Raw genomic sequence first — 20,338 nt, forward strand, 5'->3', positions numbered from 1 at the left:
AATATTTATATTTATAATAAATATCAGAGAACAAGTGACATATTCAAATAGGACTATTATCTTCCTCTTTCCCAGAGCCAGAGTCCTGCTCAGAAGTTCCTCTGATGCAGCCTCTTCATAAGACTCCCCAGACACAATCACATAATGCAATTTTGCTTAAGGTTATGTTACTTGTGGTCAGGACTCCTGACCCTCCCAGACACTCATTTAGTGCAATTTACGACACTTGAAATCTTCTACAGATAACTGAACTGGAATTTAACTATGTTTTATCAATATAAGCGTTTCCATCCCACTGATCTCTATACCCACTAATCTCACACTGAGCACCATACCCGCTGATCACAATACACAGGTCACATTGATATCATACTAATCACTATAGTGTGTAATATCAGTGTGACCTGTGTATAGTGATCAAACCTGACAGACTCATCACTATACAAAGACATACATGAAAAATACAGCTTACATCTATGAATAGATTCACACAAACTTATCACACACACCCCACTATGGGGTGAAGAGCAAAGTAGGGGAGTCATGTGTGTGTGGCTCCAGTGCCTCATTATATGTAGTGAATAACTAGTGTTCATGCTAGGCTGTTTCAGCAGGGCGCTGCGCCCTGCCCTTTCTGCTGTGCCCTGCTAAAACAGCAGTCCGCTTCCTGCCCTCCCAGCGTTTAAAGATGCCATGCCCTGGGGGGGCGTGGCCTAGCTGCAGATCTGGGCAGACGTGTTTCACTGGAGCTCCTGCCTTACGACCATATAAAACGATATTCTGCTGCTCCCTGGTGATCTTGGGGGCCCCCCTTCATCAGCTGGGGTCCTCCTGTATAGGGCAGAGAGGTCCGCGGAGCCGGCGGGTGTCTCCTGCACCCGTGCAGGTTGCGGCCTTCTGACCCAGGAGAAGCCGGGACCTCTATTTTGCTGCTGCCCCGGAGGAGGAGGCCTTGTGTGGCTGGAGTTCGCCGCGGAGGGTGCCCCCCCCCCCTCACATCGGGACTCTACTTCCCTGCCCGACGCCTCTCAATCTATTGCTCCGTGGGGAGGTGAGTGTTGCCCGCTGCCCCCTTACCTCGGACAGAGGCCCGCCGGTCACCGCGGTCGCGCTGAGGGGAGCCGAGGGCGGGCGGACTCTGCCGTTCTCTCCCGCCGCAGCTGCTTCACCCGCTCACCAACACCCGGACTGGGGGATCCCGGCCTACGCACAACACCCGCCGCTGCACCCGTTCACGGCTGCTCAGTTAGTGGCCTCCGAGGACCTGGACGGCCGGAGGTTTCCACGGAGGTCTGGCGGCGCCATTTTGTTTACTGGCATTGTGCCCACACCTGAACCCCTCACAGCGTGTACTGCTGGGGCGGCTCGGATTTGCTTCTGCCGCTGCTTAGGGGGAATCTATTGGTGCCTCTATCCCCTGGGCACTCTCTGGGGGCGCTCCAGCTGCTTTTAAAAAATAATTACAGGGTGGCCTGGAGGCTGATCTATGAGGCAGCAATTTCTATGAGCCCCTCGAAAACGGGAGAATTACCGCCTTAAATTCTCACCCCTTTCTCACAAAAGACCCCTCAAACCTCATCCCCCTGACTGAGGGTACACTCCTGTGTGGTGTGGCGGCGCCGCGGAATCGGGGAGCCGGTATACTGGCTCCCGCGGGTTGCGGCCTACCCTCCACCCCAAAGCCGGGGCCTCGATTTACTACTGAGGTCTGCTGCCCCCTCCTCCCCACCCCGCGGGGTACACGCTGGGCACCTGAGCTGTGGTCATCTGGGCCCCCACATATACTGGCCCATCATCTCTCTCCCCTACATTTGCAGTGTGCCTCTATATATCAGTCCTCTATGATACTGCTGGCCGGGGGAATGGCCTGCTGAGTGCCTGTGGGTGCGACCCCAGGGGTCTTCCTATGTTTATTCTCTATGCTCAATTCATGATGGATCACTAACTACTTACGTTATGGCTCAGCTCTGACCTATGACCCTCTCCATCTTCGGGACCGTCGCACACCATGCCTAAATCTAAATCCAAGTCTAAGAAAGCCACAGCAGCATCGGCGGAAATATCGTCCTTTATTTCCAAAATGAAGTCTAGTGCAGCCAAATTACCAGCCGCCCCCCCCCCCCCCCTGATTTGGTTTCGGAATCGGAGGAAGATTCGTCTGTCCCAGACCCCTCCATGAAAGACTGCCTCTCCTCAATTTTAACGGAAATGAAGTCGCTAAAACAGGCCTTCCATTCAGAGATCCACAAAGCCATCTCCGGTCTCAAGGCGGAGATATCTGATCTTGGGGCCCGCACTAATGATGTTGAACAGAAAATCGATGAAGTCATCACTTTCCAGCAGGAGCTAGAGCATTCCGTTCAAGTCATGCAGGAGGATATCTATCTACTCCAGGACCAACAGGAGGACGCTGATAACCGCGCACGACGTAATAACTTGCGCATTAAATATATTCCAGAATCGGTGGAATCAGCACAACTGGAGGATTTCCTCCTCCGGTTTTTTCAACACCTCCTGCCGGACATTCCACGCGAACAGTTCCTCCTAGATAGGGCCCACCATTCCCTACGCCAAAAACCCTCAACCTCGTCCCCTCCTCGCGACGTAGTCTTACGCTGCCATTATTTCAAGACTAAAGATAGAATTCTAACGGCTGCCCGGAACAAGGACGTGTGTCTGTTCGAATCTCACAAGCTCATGGTGTTTCAGGACTTATCCCCTACTACTCTTAAGAGGCGCTTCGACCTGAGGGAATACACCCAAATCCTCAGGAATAATCAAATCCGTTACAGATGGGGTTTCCCCTTTGCCCTAATTGTACAGCTTGATGGGAAGAGATTGCTGGCACGATCAAAGGAGGAGGCTCACAGGCTTCTGCTGAGACTGAACTTACCCCCTCCGGAATCCAATAAATCATCCTCCCCGAGGGATGCACCAGATCTCCGACATTCACCGAACTCTCCCCTCCCACAACGAGCACCTCGACGCCTTTGGTCGACGGTCCCGGAGAAAACCTCTACAACTCATGACCCTCCATGAAAGTTCCTTCACAGATGCTCTGATGGGTTATTATATGTTAATTATTACTGTTATGCAATCTGGTTTAGAGGTTTAAAAGTTCCTCCCTGAGCTGAGCTTATATAATTTAGCATATGTTCATTCTGTTTCTTGGTTCCTAACGGTGGTTCATTATGGTTAGATGTTGCCCCGACCCCCTCGGCCGCCCTCCCCAGGTTTAGTTGGTGGGCCCCTTGGTAGTCGGAGCTGCGCCCCCCATCGAGCCACTATAGTCAGGTTTGGGCATAGGGGAGTTATTATCTCCCTTAGCTTCCCCATACGGGTGCTCAAACATACGGACCCGTACGTAGTGTACAATGGGTCGCTGGCTCGGTCAAAACTACATGTTCATTTTACAGTGTTCTATATGTTTCCTTTTGCCTCTTCTGTCTCTTTCCCTTCTTTTTTCACTTCCTACTCTTCCTCTCCCCCTTGTTTCCCAGGGAGATCATTCTTGGGTCGTTAGGTTCAATCATGCTATGCTTATACTGGTAGCACTATGTCTATCAATGTAATATCCTATAATGTGAAGGGTCTCAATAGTCCCCAAAAGAGGACCAAGTTATTTCTTTTTCTGAAACAGGCGAGGGGAGATCTGGTATTCCTTCAGGAGACGCATTTTAGAGGTATTTCCCATCCCGAACTGCGCTCTAGACGCCACCCTGTCGCTATCCACGCTTGCGATCGCACCCAAAAGAAAAGAGGGGTCGCAATTCTGATCCCCGCTCATTTACATTTGGAATCAGACCGAATTATTAAAGACAAACGCGGTAGGTTCCTTATTATAGTAGGCAAACTTAATAATGTTCCCATCACTATGGTCAATATCTACGCTCCCAACGTTAATCAGGCCTCGTTCTTAGCTTCCTTAGACTCTAAAATTGCCCAATGTAGGAAAGGTGACCTCTTAATAGCAGGAGACTTTAAAACTATACTACACCATAATCTTGATCGCTCCCACCCCCTCCCACCGTCCCAGTCCCACTTAAGCGCCCGTAACTCCAGAGCCTTGCAGTCGCTACTTAAAAACCATCTACTATTTGACTCCTGGAGGGTTGTAGACCCCTTAGTTAAAGATTACACGTTCTTTTCCCCAGTCCACAACTTATATACTAGAATTGACATGATTATGGTTGGAAGAGATATGACCTCTAGAATCCAGAATTGCTGTATTTACCCAATTACGTGGTCCGACCACGCCCCTATATCTTTGACTCTGTCTGGGCGGGCTCGCACTCCCTCCCCCCCCTCTTGGTCCCTTAACGATGCCCTTCTTCAACAGCCTGAAGTGCTACAGCAAACTACTCAGGCATTGTCTGATTACTTCAACGAGAACCAAACACCCGGTATATCTGATATGACTCTGTGGGAGGCACATAAAGCGGTCCTCCGGGGCCACTTCATCCAGACCGCGGCCAGGCTCAATAAACAGCGTTCCCAAAATTTTTTAGAGTTAACCAATCAACTCCACCAGTTGGAGGAAGCTCATAAGTCCTCCCTAAATTCTGCTGATTTAGAAAAGGTACTTAAAGTCAGGGGCGAACTTAATATGCTGTTATCGCACAAAACTGAACAGTGCCTTAGACGTCTTAATCAGATATATTATGAAAATAAGAATTTACTTACCGATAATTCTATTTCTCGGAGTCCGTAGTGGATGCTGGGGTTCCTGAAAGGACCATGGGGAACAGCGGCTCCGCAGGAGACAGGGCACAAAAAGTAAAGCTTTCCGATCAGGTGGTGTGCACTGGCTCCTCCCCCTATGACCCTCCTCCAGACTCCAGTTAGGTACTGTGCCCGGACGAGCGTACACAATAAGGGAGGAATTTTGAATCCCGGGTAAGACTCATACCAGCCACACCAATCACACTGTACAACCTGTGATCTGAACCCAGTTAACAGTATGATAACAGCGGAGCCTCTGAAAAGATGGCTCACAACAACAATAACCCGATTTAGTTAGCAATAACTATGTACAAGTATTGCAGATAATCCGCACTTGGGATGGGCGCCCAGCATCCACTACGGACTCCGAGAAATAGAATTATCGGTAAGTAAATTCTTATTTTCTCTATCGTCCTTGTGGATGCTGGGGTTCCTGAAAGGACCATGGGGATTATACCAAAGCTCCCAAACGGGCGGGAGAGTGCGGATGACTCTGCAGCACCGAATGAGAGAACTCCAGGTCCTCTTTTGCCAGGGTATCAAATTTGTAGAATTTTACAAACGTGTTCTCCCCCGACCACGTAGCTGCTCGGCAAAGTTGTAATGCCGAGACCCCTCGGGCAGCCGCCCAAGATGAGCCCACCTTCCTTGTGGAATGGGCCTTAACAGATTTAGACTGTGGCAGGCCTGCCACAGAATGTGCAAGTTGAATTGTGCTACCAATCCCACGAGCAATCGACTGCTTAGAAGCAGAAGCACCCAGCATTGTTGGGTGCATACAGGATAAACAGCAAGTCAGATTTCCTGACTCCAGCCAACCTGGAAACTATATTTTCAGGGCCCTGATAACATCCAGCAACTTGGAGTCCTCCAAGTCCCTAGTAGCCGCAGGTACCACAATAAGCTGGTTCAGGTGAAACGCTGACACCACCTTAAGGAGAAACTGGGGATGAGTCCGCAGCTTTGCTCTGTCCGAATGGACAATCAGATATGGCTTTGTGAGATAAAGCCGCCAATTCTGACACTCGCCTGGCCGAGGCCAGGACCAACAGCATGGTCATTTTCCATGTGAGATATATCAAATCCACAGATTTGAGTTGTTTAAACCAATGTGATTTTTTAGGAATCCCAAAACTACGTTGAGATCGCCCAGTGCCACTGGAGACATCAAAGGGGCTGTATATGCAGTACTCCCTTAACTTCTGGACTTCAGGAACTGAAGCCAATTTCTTTCTGGAAGAAAATCAACAGGCCGAAATTTGAACCTTAATGGACCCAATTTGAGACCCATAGACACTCCTGTTTGCAGGAAATGTAGAAATTAACCTAGTTGAAATTCTTCCGTGGAGCCTTCCTGGACTCACACCCTGGCACATATTTTCACCTAAGTGGTGATAATGTTGTGCGGTCACCTCCTTCCTGGCTCTGACCAGGGTAGGGATGACCTCTTCCGGAATGCCTCTTTCCCTTAGGATCCGGCGTTCACCCGCCTTGGCGTCAACGCAGCTGCGGTAAGTCCCGGAACAGACACGGTTCTTGCCGAATCAAGACCCTTCTTAGTATCTCTTGAAGTTCCGGGAACCAAGTCCTTCTTGGCCAAACCGGAGCCACGAGTATAGTTCTTACTCCTCTCCTTCCTATCATTTTCAATACATTGGGTATGAAAAGCAGAGGATGGAACACATACACCGACTGGTACACCGACGGTGTTACCAGAGCGTCCCAGCTATTGCCCGAGTGTCTCTTGACCTGGCGCTTCAGGTGGGACGCCATCATAACCACCTTTGGTCTTTCCCAACGGTTTACAATCATGTGGAAACTTCCAGATTAAGTTTCCACTTTTCCGGGTGGAATTCATTTATGCTGAGGAAATCTTCCCAGTTGCCCACTCCCGGAATGAACACTGCTGACAGTGTTATCACATGATTTTCCGCCCAGCGAAGAATCCTTGCTGTCATTGCCCTCCTGCTTCTTGTGTCGCCCCGTCTGATAACGTGGGCGACCGCCATGATGATGTCCTACTGGATCAGCACCGGTTGACTTTGAAGCAGGAGTCTTCCTAGGCTCAGAGCATTGTAAATTGCCCTTAGCTCCAGTATATTCATGTGGAGAGAAGTCTCCAGACTTGACCACACTTCCTTGGAAATTTTTTTCCCTGTGTGACTACTCCCCAGCCTCTCAGGCTGGTATCCGTGGTCCCCAGAACACAGTCCTGAATGCTGAGTGTGCTGCCCTCTAAAAGATGAGCACTCTGCAGCCCCCACAGAAGAGACACCCTTGTCCTTGGAGACAGGATTATCCGCTGATGCATCTGAAAATGCGATCCGGACCATTCGTCCAGCAAATCCCCTGAGATCTGCCGAATGGAATCGCTTCGTAAGAAGCCACCATTTTTCCCAGGACTCCTGTGCATTGATGCACTGATACTTGGCCTGGTTTTAGGAGGTTTCTGACTAGGTCGAATAACTCCTTGGCTTTTTCCTCCCGGAGGAACACCTTTTTCTGGACTATGCCCAGAATCATTCCTAGGAACAGCAGACGTATCGTCGGAAAACAGCTGCGATTCTTGGAATATTTAGAATCCAGTCGTGCTGTCGTAGAACTACTTTAGATAGTGCTCTTCCGACCTCCAACTGTTCTCTGGAACTTGCCCTTTTCAGGATATCGTCCAAGTAAGGGATAATTTAGATGCCTTTTTTCTTTGAAGAAACATCTTTTCGGCCATTACCTTGGTAAAAGGCCCGGGGTGCCGTGGATAATTCAAACGGCATCGTCTGAAACTGATATTGACAGTTCTGTACCACGAACCAGAGGTACCCTTGTTGAGAAGGGCAAATTTGGACATGGAGGTAATCCTTGATGTCCAGGGACACCATATAGTCCCCTTTTTTCCGGTTCGCTATCACTGCTCTGAGTGACTCCATCTCGATTTGAACCTTTTATGTAAGTGTTCAAAGATTTCAGTTTAGACTATGTCTCACCAAGCCGTCTGGCGTCAGTACCACAATATAGTGTGGAAAAATAATACCCTTTTCCTTGTTGTAGGAGGGGTACTTTGATTATCACCTGCTGGATATACAGCTTGTGAATTGTTTCCAATGCTGCCTCCCTGTCGGAGGGAGCCGTTGGTAAAGCAGACTTCAGAAACCTGCGAGGAGAAGATGTCTCGACTCTCCAATCTGTACCCCTGGGATAATACTTGTACTATCTAGGGGTCAACCTGCGAGTGATCCCACTGCGCGCTGAGACTCTTGAGACTACCCCCCCACCTTGAGTCCGCTTGCATGGCCCCAGCGTCATGCTGAGGACTTGGCAGACGCGGTGGAGGGCTTCTTTTCCTGGGAAGGGGCTGCCTGCTGCAGTCTACTTCCCTTACCTCTATGTCTGGGCAGATATGACTGGCCTTTTGCCTGCATGCCCTCATGGGAAAGGAAGGATTGAGGCTGAAAAGACGGTGTCTTTTTCAGCTGAGATGTAACTTGGGGTAAAAAGGTTGGATTTCCCAGCTGTTGCCGTGGTCCCCAGGTCCGATGGACCGACCCCAACTAACTCCTTCCCTTTATACGGCAATACTTCCATGTGCCGTATGGGATCTGTATCACCTGACCACTGTCGTGTCCATGACATCTTCTGGGTGATATGGACAACGTACTTATCTTGATGCCAGAGAGCAAATATCCCTCTGTGCATCTCACGTACATATATATAGAATGCATCCTATTAAATGCTCTATATGAATAAAATATTTTCAGTCAGGGAATCCGACCAAGCCAACCCAGCACTGCATCTCCAGGCTGATGGCGATCGCTGGTCGCAGTATAACCACCGTATGTGTGTATATACTTTTTAGGATATCTTTCCAGCTTCCTATCAGCTGGCTCCTTGAGGGCGGCCGTATCTGGAGACGGTAACGCCACTTGATAAGCGTGTGAGCGCCTTATCACCCTAAGGGGTGTTTCCCAACGCGCCCTAATTTCTGGCGGGAAAGGGTATAACGCCAATATTTGCTATCGGGGTAACCCCACGCATCATCACACACTTCATTTTATTTTATCTGATTCAGGAAAAACTACAGGTAGTTTTTTCACTCCCACATAATACCCTTTTTTGTGGTACTTGTAGTATCAGAAATATGCAACACCTCCTTCATTGCCCTTAACGTGTGGCCCTAATGAGAAATACGTTTGTTTATTCACCGTCGACACTGGATTCAGTGTCCGTGTCTGTGTCGACCGACTGAGGTAAATGGGCGTTTTTAACGCCCCTGACGGTGTTTCTGAGACGCCTGGACCGGTACTAATAGTTTGTCGGCCGTCTCACGTCGTCAACCGACCTTGCAGCGTGTTGACATTCTCACGTAATTCCCTAAATAAGCCATCCATTCCGGTGTCGACTCCCTAGAGAGTGACATCACCATTACAGGCAATTTCTCCGCCTCCTCACCAACATCGTCCTCATACATGTCGACACACACGTACCGACACACAGCACACACACCGGGAATGCTCTGACAGAGGACAGGACCCACACTAGCCCTTTGGGGAGACAGAGGGAGAGTTTGCCAGCACACACCAAAACGCTATAATTATATAGGGACAACCTTATATAAGTGTTTTCCCTTATAGCATCTTTATATATATCTCAATATCGCCAAAATCAGTGCCCCCCCTCTCTGTTTTAACCCTGTTTCTGTAGTGCAGTGCAGGGGAGAGCCTGGGAGCCTTCTCTCCAGGCTTTCTGTGAGAGAAAATGGCGCTGTGTGCTGAGGAGATAGGCCCCGCCCCTTTTTCGGCGGGCTCGTCTCCCGCTATTTAGTGAATCTTGGCAGGGGTTAAATATCTCCATATAGCCTCTGGGGGCTATATGTGAGGTATTTTTCGCCAAAAAAGGTTTTCATTTGCCTCCCAGGGCGCCCCCCTCCCAGCGCCCTGCACCCTCAGTGACTGCCGTGTGAAGTGTGCTGAGAGGAAAATGGCGCACAGCTGCAGTGCTGTGCGCTACCTTTAGAAGACTGCAGGAGTCTTCAGCCGCCGATTCTGGACCTCTTCTTACTTCAGCATCTGCAAGGGGGCCGGCGGCGCGGCTCCGGTGACCATCCAGGCTGTACCTGTGATCGTCCCTCTGGAGCTGATGTCCAGTAGCCAAGAAGCCAATCCATCCTGCACGCAGGTGAGTTCACTCCTTCTCCCCTAAGTCCCTCGTTGCAGTGATCCTGTTGCCAGCAGGACTCACTGTAAAATAAAAAACCTAAGCTAAACTTTCTCTAAGCAGCTCTTTAGGAGAGCCACCTAGATTGCACCCTTCTCGGCCGGGCACAAAAATCTAACTGGAGTCTGGAGGAGGGTCATAGGGGGAGGAGCCAGTGCACACCACCTGATCGGAAAGCTTTACTTTTTGTGCCCTGTCTCCTGCGGAGCCGCTGTTCCCCATGGTCCTTTCAGGAACCCCAGCATCCACAAGGACGATAGAGAAAAAGGAGATAAAGCAGATAAACTCCTAGCCAGAAAGTTGAGGGCTCAGATTTCTTCCAAAAATATTTTATCCATTCGCACCAAGCAAGGAGCTCTGACTCATGATCCTGACCGCATTTTGGATGAATTTGAGGGGTTTTATAGATCATTGTATAACTCGGAAGTGACCCCCTCCTCGTCACAGAGAATTGATGAGGGGATCGACTCCCTCCTAGATAAATGTAATCTACCATCCTTGAGTAGCTCGACAGTGTCCCAGTTAAGTTCAGAGATTACTGTTGAGGAATTAGAGAATGCTCTTAAAACTCAGAAACCAGGTAAGGCCCCTGGACCTGATGGGATGTCAATTATGTACTACAAGAAATTTAAGGGGACTTTATTGCCCCACCTTTGTAGGCTCTTCAATGGTTTCCTGAGTGGTAACCCCCTTTCTCCCCGTGCATTGGAGGCACGAATAGTTTTGATCCATAAGCCTGGGAAGGATCCCAACTCCTGTGCTAGCTACCGCCCCATTTCTTTATTAAATAACGATATTAAACTATTTGCTAAAATTCTAGCCCTAAGATTAAACCCAATTCTCCCGCATTTAATACACGCTGACCAGGTGGGCTTCATCCCAGGCCGACAAGCTAGAGACAACACGCGGAGAACTATTAATCTGGTCCATCTTATTAACAAAACCAGATTGCCCTCCATCCTTCTTTCGCTTGACGCAGAGAAGGCTTTTGATAAAATACTATGGCCTTTTATGTTCGCCACCCTACGCAGGTTCGGTCTGGGAGGAAGCCTACTTCAGGGTATTCAGGCACTCTACTCCAACCCCTCTGCTAGAGTCCGGGTTAATGGCAAAGACTCTCACCTCTTTCACATCAGCAACGGTACACGCCAGGGGTGCCCCCTGTCACCACTAATTTTTGCCATGACAATCGAACCTCTGGCGTGTATGGTTAGGACCAACCCCGACATCAAAGGAATCTCTGTTGGTGGGGAGGAATTCAAATTGTCATTATTCGCTGATGACGTTCTCTTAACTCTCTCCTCTCCCACTATATCTATCCCTAATCTATTTAAAACCCTGTCATTATATTCTCACTACTCGGGATATCGCATTAACTACTCTAAATCGGAAGCCCTCCCTCTGCATCTTGACGGGAATACCAGATCTCTCTTAGCTGCTAACTTTAACTTTTCCTGGCGCTCCAAGAAAATCAAGTATCTAGGCGTGTATATCACAAACTCCTACGATTCCCTATACTCTGAAAACTTCCCAGCTCTTTTTAAGTGTATAGAGTCAGACCTTCGAGCTTGGGATAAACAGATTATAGCCTGGTTCGGACGGATAGTATCAGTGAAGATAAACATCCTTCCCAGGATTCTGTATCTGATTCAAACAATCCCTGTAAGCATCCCAGCTGAGGCCCTATGTCGAATGCAGAAACTCTTCGTAAAATTTATATGGTCTAATAAGCCCCCTAGAATCAGGACCTCCACCCTGGTACGTGACCCGTTAGCGGGAGGTAGAGGATTACCGGATATCCGCAAATACTATCATGCAACCCACCTGAGTCAGGCTCTTGCATGGTTCTCCCCAGCCCCCCACCTACCCTGGATTCAAATTGAACTCTTAGCGGCCGGGGTCTCCACTTTGGTTTCCCTTCTTACGCCAACTAAGCCACTACGGTCAATGCATACCTGTATCCCTTCAACAAAACTCACCTGCTCCCTGTGGCTTTTCTGCATTCGACATTATGGCCTGTCCACTTTCCCTTCACGTCCATTTGGGATAACCGGGATTTCCCCCCAGGCTCCACCTTGCGATCCTATTCGTGGCTCCATTTGGACCCGCGTCCGAGTCTGGTATTTGATTTTATAGATGGGTCCTCATGGCGTTCCCTTCAATCGCTATGTGACCGATATGATATTTCCCAACCTGTAGTTTATGAATACTTACAGCTCCGCTCCTTTTTAAGCTCCCTTCCCAAATCCCAGGTTATTCGCCAGCTTACCCCCTTGGAGCGTCTTTGTATTCACTCTCCCATGCGGCAGGGTATTATCTCCATACTCTACGGTTTATTACGTTCTCTGAAGGCAGTAAATTCACTCCCCCATGAAAGTAAGTGGGAACAAGACCTAGGCCCACCCCCCGATGAAGACTCCTGGGAAACCATTAGACAAAAAGTAGCCCAGTCTTCAATTTCCTCTTTGGTAAAGGAAAATTCTTATAAAGTCTACACAAGATGGTATCGGGTTCCTGCGACCTTGCATAGGATCTTTCCAGGGTCCTCTCCACTATGTTGGCGTGGGTGCGGCCAAACTGGAGATTTCAAACACATATGGTGGTCATGCCCAAAAATACACATGTTCTGGATGCAGGTGGAAGCTCTCATTGGTTCTATTTTCTGTTCACGGATAACCCTAGGCCCATGGTCAGCCCTGCTGGGCCTTCCCTTACCCAATTTAGATAGCCATGCGAATAGCCTTGTACTTCAAATCTTACATGCAGCCCGCTGTGTAATAGCTAAGAATTGGAAAAAAAACAATACCCCCCCCTAGGAGCATGCTAATAGCTAAAATTTGGCATATCTCCATGATGGAGAAAATTACAGCATCCTTACATGACAGATCGGACAAATATAGGAGGATATGGGAACCATGGTTCATCTTTACTACACCCTCCACTTCTGGGGTGTGATGTGTGTGATGCGGTATGATGCATTATTCTACGCCAAACAGGTCACAATAAATATAAGAGATGCTATGCCGTCCTTGGTTGGACAGTTGACATGGTCTGTAGCAGGGAGGTATTACCCTCCATGGCACATCCCCACCTTGCTAGCTTCTTTGACGATCCACCATTCTCCCATTCCCCCTTCCCTTTCTTTCCCCCACTCTATCTCTCTTCTTCTCAGATTCTTTCTTCTTACTACCTTTCCTTTTTATGTTTATCCTTGTTTAATTACAGAAAAATTGTAGTCATTATATATATCTGTTATTGATGACGTACTCCTTTGTTCTTATTATATTGGGTTATTCCCCATGGGATAACGTGTATGTGATTCAATATTTATTCGGAGTTGTCATCTCCTGTCTGTATTGTAACAGCTTACTCGACTTCTCTCTAATAAAAATATTAAATAAAAAAAAATAAAAAAAAGATGCCATGCCCTTGGCATCCGTTCATGCTGTGGGAGAGAGCTTGGGGGAAGCACAGCACCTACACGCCCCCTCTAATAACATCTGTGGGCCGCACCACCCATTCCAATGACGCAGAATGACCACGTCCCCTCTTCAGACATACGCGCACACATATGCCGCGTGCCCCCCCAATATTGTCGGGTCGGGGAAGCCTGCAGCAGCTCCCAATGCCAGATCCCACCCGGGAAGAACCCGTTCCCAATTTCCGGCTGGGATTCGGCATTGGCAGTGTGAAAGGGGTATTACTGGATCAGTAATGAACAGATTAAATGCAATCTGGATTTTGTCTTGTAATTAATATACACTGTTTCTAAGTGTCGTACATCCCTGGTATACTTTCATTTCATTTGTAAGATTTAACAAATACATTTGCTATCTTAACGGTCCCATACACCTGCGACAGATTGTCGCAATTCCTGATCCCTGAATGGCAGGGTCAATGGAGCAGGGATTTGCTGAACCCAAAAACTGATTGGGATTGGAAAATCAGGGAATTTTAACATGCCGCACTAATGCGATTCCCAGACAGATCAGGGACAGCCATCGCAGAAATATGGGGCCCCTGTACACTTGCACAAACTTATCTATACCTACCTCCCCCCCCCCCCCCCTTCAGACAGATGTAACTGTGTTCCACCAGTATAAGAGTAGTGACACAGCGGCAAATTTATTAAACTTGGTGAAGTGATAAAGTGGAAGGTGATAAAGTGCCAGCCAATCAGCTCCTGTCATGTTACAGGGTGGGTTTGACAAGTGTCAACTAGGAGCTGACTGGCTGGTGCTTTATCACTTCACCAGGCTTAAAATAAATCTGCCCCACAGTGTTATACCCCTTTCACACCACAATAATAACCCAGTATCAACACTATGTATATTAATTACATATGAAAACTGCAAAACAAACAACAAAAAAAGTTGCAGCGCACAGAAATTGAATTTTAAACATTATCCTATTTATTTCAAAAACACACTTTGAGAACCAGTCGGTTTACTTACATCTACACAATAAAAACACATTTAGAAACAAATTATTTAAAAATAGGTGAAATGGCTAATCTAAATTAGCCATTTCATCTACACCTGCTACTAGATTAGCCATTTCACCTATTTGTAAATAATTTGTTTCTAAATGTGTTTATTGTGTAGATGTAAGTAAACCGGCTGGATGATCTCAAATTGTGTTTTTGAAATAAATAGGATAATATTGTTTAAAACTTAATTTCTGCACACTGCAACTATTTTCTTTGTTAAGCCGTGGTACCCTTCGAGGGATGAGTAACCCTTGAGTTACTGGCTGCAGCAGGAATTGATTAGATCAAGCACTTGGTCAATTGAGTTTTTGTTTTACATATGAAAACTACTCATTCCACACATAGCCACAGTAAATGAATATAGTTTCAACTTAAGCAACAGAATTAGGTCATTTTAGGTTCTAGCACACAGATTAGGTCATTTTAGCTCCAGTAGAAATTATTGGGGCAGATGTACTAAGCCTGGAGTAAGGATAAAGAGCGATAAGTGAAAGATTTGAATGATGCTAGTTAAGGAGCCGATTGGCTGGTGCGTTATCACTTCCCACTTATCACCTATTTATCCCTTCTTCAGGCTTAGTACATCTGCCCCACAGCGTGTTATTCAATGGTACATGACAGCTCAGTGTAAAGAGAAATAGGGTAATAACAGTATTAGAGCAGAGTATTATATTAATTAGAGTATTAGTTTATTGATACAATACTAGAGCATAGTATTACGGTAATGACCGTATTTGAGCAAAGTATTACGGTATTAGAGCAAAGCATTACGGTAATGACCGTATTTGAGCAAAGTATTACGGTAATGACCGTATTTGAGCAAAGTATTACGGTAATGACACAGTGTCAAGAGTAGTAATGATACAGTATTAGAATATTAGTTTAATGATACAGTACTAGAGCAGAGTATTACGGTAATGACAGTATTAGAGAAAAGTATTACGGTAATAACAGTATTAGAGCAAAGTATTACGGTAATGACAGTATTAGAGCAAAGTATTACGGTAATGACAGTATTAGAGCAAAGTATTACGGCAATGATACAGAATGAGAGCAGAGTATTAGTATTACGGTAATGACACAGTATGAGAGCAGTGTATATACATCGCCTGCCGCCTCGCACGGTGCTCGGTAAGCAGCAGCCACTTCACCGCTCCACAGCTCGCTCTCCTATCCGTTGCAGAATTACACAATCAGCGCGAGCAGCTGCCTGGAAGTGACGTTGGCCCCGTCCCCTCAACGTCTTCCGTCATCGGTTGTTGCGAGCGGGAGATTCAAAATTTGAATCCTCCGATGCGTCAGAGACCATGAGAAAATGGCCGCCGCCCTCCGGCTCTTCCTAGTACAGCTTGCTGTACGCTAGTGATAGCAAGTGTGCCAGTCCTGCCTCTCTCACAAGAGCGCAGCCTCTATTATAATGTATCTTTACTGTGAGAAAACGGCCGCAGCGCTCCTCCCCCTACACGGCACTGGTGCTGTCACTGCTTGCCCACTTATATTTATCCGAGTTTTTGAGATGTGCTAGAGTGTGCAGTTTAACGGTCTGACTCCAGTCTGCTCTACGATAAAATGGCCGCCGCTTTCAGCTCCTGTCCCTCTTTCTCACCCGCAGTGTAAAGAACTTCTTGTAACGGTCAAAGGGGTACATTTACTAAGCAGTGATAAGAGCGGAGAAGTGAGCCAGTGGAGAAGTTGCCCATGGCAACCAATCAGCACTGAAGTAACATCTATAATTTGCATACTATAAAATGATACAGAGCTGCTGATTGGTTGATGGGGAAATTTCTCCACTGGTTCACTTCTCCGCTCTTATCACTGCTTAGTAAATGTTCCCCAAAGTACACTAATGAATTACACAGGTTATGGGGCTCGCTGGCAAAAAAGACTTCATTTCACCTGAATTTAATCAGACACAGAATCTGTGTAATTCATGAGTGTTCCTAGTTAAAGAAATAATATGGTAAGCCTAAGTATTACAGCACTATTAGGTACTTTATTATACAGGTTGAGTATCCCATATCCAAATATTCTGAAATACAGAATATTCTAAACTACGGAATTTTTCGAGTGAGACTGAGATAGTGAAACCTTTGTTTTCTGATGGCTCATTGTACACAAACTTTGTTTAATACACAAAGTTGTTAAAAATATTGCATTAAATGACCTTCAGGTTGTGTATAAGGTGTACATGAAACATAAATGAATCGTGTGTATGCACAAGCTTTGTTTAATGCACAAAGTTATTAAAAATATTTGCTACAATGACCTTTAGGCTGTATGTATAAGGTGTATATGAGATATAAATGCATTCTGTGCTTAGATTTGGGTCCCATCACATACCTCCCAACTATCCCGATTTTCGCGGGACAGTCCCGTTTTTTGGGGACTGTCCCACCCGTGGGCCGCAGTGTCCCGCAGTGGGGGAAGGGGGCAGTTGGGAGGCTCTGTCTCTCGCTGCCCTGCTTAGCAGAGCAGCGGTGAATAGACGCTGTGCGCATGCACTGGAGTCAGAATGAGAGGGGGCATGCCAGCGGCACATAAAGCACTGGGCATGCCCCCTCAGTGACGAAAACGGGGACGTGGCTCACAATCGCGGGTCCTCTGCAAGCCACGCCCCTTTTCATAGGCCACACCTCCTTTATGGGAGCGCGTGCGGCCTTGCCGCGCGTGTGTCCCTCCTCCAGCGAGGACAAAGTTGTGAGATATGCATCGCAATGATCTCTCATTATGGTATGCAATTATTCCAAAATACGGAAAAATCCGATATCCAAAATACTTCTGGTCCCAAGCATTTTGGATATGGGATACTCAACCTGTATACATATTCTATGTATATTATGATCATTGTCCCTTTTTGGGGGGAGCAAATACTATATGTGACACAGCAAATGTGTCTCCCTTAGCAACTAACCCGGGAGCCCCTCCAACAAGACCGGTGAAAGAATAACCTCCCAGCGATGTGGAGGGGATAGCATCAGGGGCGTTTTAAGAGAGGAGGGGACCCGCATGCAGCCTCCGTCGCGGGCCCCCTCCTTTCCGGCAGCAGTAGACTCTGGCATAATGCGGGAGTCTACTGCGCATGCGCAGGTCTGCAGGAACATGGCGCCCGTGCCTTGTTCCCGTGGACACCTCCAGTGTGCATGCGCAAATCACTCGGAAATGGCCACCGCTGCCATTTTCCGAGTGATCTGTGCCTGCACAGCAGGTCCTCCGTTATGGGACTCCGGAGGGGCATACTTGTCTACTCTTCCGGAATGGCCGGGAGGCTCCCGAAAATCGGGTGACCCTCCCGGCCCCACGGAAGAGCAGGCAAGTCTCCCGATTTGCGGGGTCCCCCCTGCCCGTCCGCCCACTATGTGTGTAAAGTGGGCGGTCCGGGCAGTCGATGACGCGATTCTTGCAGAATCGCGTCATCATAGCCACGCCCCCTGCAGTGTAATGCCGGTGATTGCGGCATTACAGAGCGGGGGCATGGCTTAAAGCGGTTGTCAATGTGACCCCGCCCTTGCTCCGCCCCATCCCACCCTTGCTCCGCCCCGTTCCACCTCCGGCCCACCCCCTCCTCTTCGTCACAGCCTCCCCTGCCCGCCCTCTGAGCCGACCTGGCTGCTCTCTCCCACAGAGAGCAGCCAGAATGTCGGTAACTATGCGGAGGGGTAAGTATATTCTATGGTTGCAGTGTGTGCGGTGTGGGCCCCCCTGGACCCAGGGGCCTGTGTGCACTGCACACACTGCACCAATTATAGAAACGCCTGTGGATATCATAATTTCATACCATCGATGGTGCTGTCGATGGAGAACATACTGATGGCTAGGCTTACCATACTGTCCCTTTAAACCGGGACACTCATGAACTACACAGGTTCTGGGGCTGGCTGACTTCATGCCAACATTTCACCTGGTTTTAATCAGCCACAGACCCTGTGTAATCTATGAGCGTCCAGACTTAAAGGGATAGCATGGTAAGCCTACAAGTACTGATGGCCATCCCTATCACCACTGGGATCTCCGCCCATATGCCAACTCTCCTCTTCCACCCACTTCCTGGCTCTCCTAAATACTCTCACCTGCAGTCCGCGGAGTTCAGAAGTGTAAAATTTGACTGTGTGAGGCGGAGCGCCTAGTGGCAGCTAGGATCAGTCTCTGCACACTGCTTGCATGCACTATTAGACCACATTAGAGGCTGAGCCTATCTGTGCTGTGGACCGTAAAATGTTACACTTCTCATCTTCACAGACCTGGTACAGGACAAATTGCGTAAGGGGTCTATGTACTTATGCTGGCCATACATCAGACCAACTTTCCTAAACTCTCCAACTGTCCAACTTGGCTGTCCGACTAAAACAGTGCTCTACACATCTAACCAACTTTTCATCAGACCAGCCAACTTCTCTCCAACCTGTGATGTCACAGAAGTAGGCGGACAATTCCTGCCCACTTCTGCATGTTTTGAATAGTTATTTAAAAATAATAAATTGCAGGTCTATTTAGTTTTCTCTGACGTCCTTGTGGATGCTGGGACTCCGTCAGGACCATGGGGAATAGCGGCTCCGCAGGAGACTGGGCACAAAAGTAAAAGCTTTAGGACTGCCTGGTGTGCACTGGCTCCTCCCCCTATGCCCCTCCTCCAAGCCTCAGTTAGATTTTTGTGCCCGAACGAGAAGGGTGCATACTAGGTGGCTCTCTTGAGCTGCTTAGTGTAAAAGTTTAAGTTAGGTTTTTTATTTTCAGTGAGTCCTGCTGGCAACAGGCTCACTGCACCGAGGGACTAAGGGGAGAAGAAGCGAACTCACCTGCGTGCAGAGTGGATTGGGCTTCTTAGGCTACTGGACAGAAGCTCCAGAGGGACCGATCACAGGCCCAGCCATGGATGGGTCCCAGAGCCGCGCCGCCGGCCCCCTTACAGATCCAGAAGACAGAAGAGGTCCGGGAAATCGGCGGCAGAAGACGTCCTGTCTTCAATAAGGTAGCGCACAGCACCGCAGCTGTGCGCCATTGCTCTCAGCACACTTCACACTCCGGTCACTGAGGGTGCAGGGCGCTGGGGGGGGGGCGCCCTGAGACGCAATAAAAACACCTTGGATGGCAAAAAAAAAAAAATGCATCACATATAGCTCCTGGGCTATATGGATGAATTTAACCCCTGCCAGAATACACAGAAAAATGGGAGATAAGGCCGCCGAGAAGGGGGCGGAGCCTATCTCCTCAGCACACTGGCGCCATTTTCCCTCACAGCTCCGTTGGAGGGAAGCTCCCTGGCTCTCCCCTGCAGTCACTACACTACAGAAAGGGTTAAAAAAAGAGAGGGGGGCACTAATTATGCGCAGTATTAAAAATACAGCAGCTATAAGGGGAAAAACACTTATATAAGGTTATCCCTATATATATATAGCGCTCTGGTGTGTGCTGGCAAACTCTCCCTCTGTCTCCCCAAAGGGCTAGTGGGGTCCTGTCCTCTATCAGAGCATTCCCTGTGTGTGTGCTGTGTGTCGGTACGTTTGTGTCGACAAGTATGAGGAGAAATATGATGTGGAGACGGAGCAGATTGCCTGTAATAGTGATGTCACCCCCTAGGGGGTCGACACCTGAGTGGATGAACTGTTGGAAGGAATTACGTGACAGTGTCAGCTCTTTACAAAAGACAGTGGTTGACATAAGACAGCCGGCTACCCAGCTTGTGCCTGTCCAGACGTCTCATAGGCCGTCAGGGGCTCTAAAGCGCCCGTTACCTCAGATGGCAGATATAGACGCCGACACGGATACCGACTCCAGTGTCGACGGTGAAGAGACAAATGTGATTTCCATTAGGGCCACACGTTACATGATTGAGGCAATGAAAAATGTTTACACATTTCTGATAATACGAGTACCACCAAAAAGGGGTATTATGTTTGGTGAGGAAAAACTACCTGTAGTTTT

At 48.1% G+C, this 20,338-nt stretch overlaps 1 protein-coding gene across 4 annotated transcripts in view; it reads right to left on the reverse strand.

Annotated features, from left to right (window-relative positions):
* Nucleotides 1–15,746, reverse strand: part of LOC135054800 (oocyte zinc finger protein XlCOF8.4-like) — a 106,894-nt gene extending 91,148 nt beyond the window's left edge. Inside the window, exon 1 of one of the 4 annotated variants that reach the window (XM_063958142.1) lies at nt 15,524–15,746. The gene's annotated coding sequence lies outside the window, so the exon portion shown is untranslated. The remainder of the gene's footprint in view (nt 1–15,523) is intronic. The other 3 variants (XM_063958140.1, XM_063958141.1, XM_063958139.1) reach the window with 3 other exon arrangements.
* Between the last annotated feature and the right edge of the window lie 4,592 nt (nt 15,747–20,338).

The sequence above is a fragment of the Pseudophryne corroboree genome, chromosome 3 (genome assembly GCF_028390025.1).
Source record: "Pseudophryne corroboree isolate aPseCor3 chromosome 3, aPseCor3.hap2, whole genome shotgun sequence".
Taxonomy (NCBI): Eukaryota; Metazoa; Chordata; class Amphibia; order Anura; family Myobatrachidae; genus Pseudophryne; species Pseudophryne corroboree.